The sequence below is a fragment of the Hyperolius riggenbachi genome, chromosome 1 (genome assembly GCF_040937935.1).
Source record: "Hyperolius riggenbachi isolate aHypRig1 chromosome 1, aHypRig1.pri, whole genome shotgun sequence".
NCBI classification, from domain to species: domain Eukaryota; kingdom Metazoa; phylum Chordata; class Amphibia; order Anura; family Hyperoliidae; genus Hyperolius; species Hyperolius riggenbachi.
The window spans coordinates 274,316,366-274,317,556 of NC_090646.1; the positions used below are offsets into that span (position 1 = coordinate 274,316,366).

A 1,191-nucleotide genomic window follows, 5' to 3' on the forward strand; every position below is an offset into this window, starting at 1 on the left:
CTGGTTCACACTACAAGAGCTTTCTAATCGCTTTGTGATTTTAAGAGCTCTTGCTAATGTTATCCTATGTGAGTGTTCTCACTGGAGCGATGTGATTTTGTAAAAAATCCCCCATAGCATTGCATTAGCAAGAGTTTTTAAAATCTTTGGCGTTTAAAAAGCTCTTGTAGTGTGAATCAGCCCTTAGGGCCCTTTTCCACCAGCGCTGAATCGCAAAACCGCAAACCGCTAGCGATTTTACAATCGCTACGGTTTGCTTTTTAACATAGGAATCGCGGTAGGTCATTTCCACTACCGCGATTCGCTTTTGTCGGGAACGAGAACGCGCGGCGGAGCGATAATTGCCGCGATTTTGCTATGCAGTGCATAGCATAGCAAAATCGCGGCCGCAAACGTCGGGGGAATCGCCGGTTTTGCGATTCAGCAATCGCTAGCGTTCAGCGTGAACGCTAGCGATTGCAGGTGGAAAAGGGCCCTTAGTGTTCTATTTCACTCATGGATGCTTTTAGGTTGCTCCAAAGACAGAGCCCTGGTGTCTGGGAGGTTTACCCTGTATTGTTATTGACAGGGTCCTTTATTTTTTTAATATTTATTTATTTATTTTTCGCAGTCCCCCACTACCACAAATTATGCAGTCGAGTTTCCCGCATTTGGGGAAATCGCAGGGGTCAACCTGCCCGGAGTGCAATGGATGGGCCTCACCGTGGGAGAACCACCTTCGTGATCATGGTATCTCCCTTGCCAGGTAAGTATAAAGTCCCTTTATTTAAAGAGGCAATCACTTTTTTTTAGTTTTGGAAAGATTTAACCCTTCCCAATCTTTTTAGCAAATCACCCATGTCCCCCTGACTTATGTTTATGGTACGTACATTGGTCAGAGGGGGAGGGGACAAAAAGGCTGCAATTTTGTTTGCTCTGAGTTGTAAGTACTGGTGGAGCAGATCACGCAGCTGCAGTGTAGCCCAGTGCATGAGGGACCCAACTTCTTATCATTCCTCCCTCAGATACAAGACCCCTCCTCTAGAGCAGGTGATGTTGTGGCCACCCTTGTTATGGTTCAGGGAAGTCATACTGGAGGGGCCATGGTGACCACACTTGCTGTATGACCCTTGATATATGATCAAAGTTTTTCTGAGGGGGGTGTCTCATGATAGGTAGTTATGCCCCTGTGTGTAATATGTGTAGTTTTCT

At 46.1% G+C, this 1,191-nt stretch overlaps 1 pseudogene; it reads right to left on the reverse strand.

Moving 5' to 3' along the window:
- Positions 1 to 605: 605 nt before the first annotated feature.
- LOC137533033 (U1 spliceosomal RNA) lies at positions 606 to 753 on the reverse strand (annotated as a pseudogene).
- Positions 754 to 1,191: the final 438 nt, after the last annotated feature.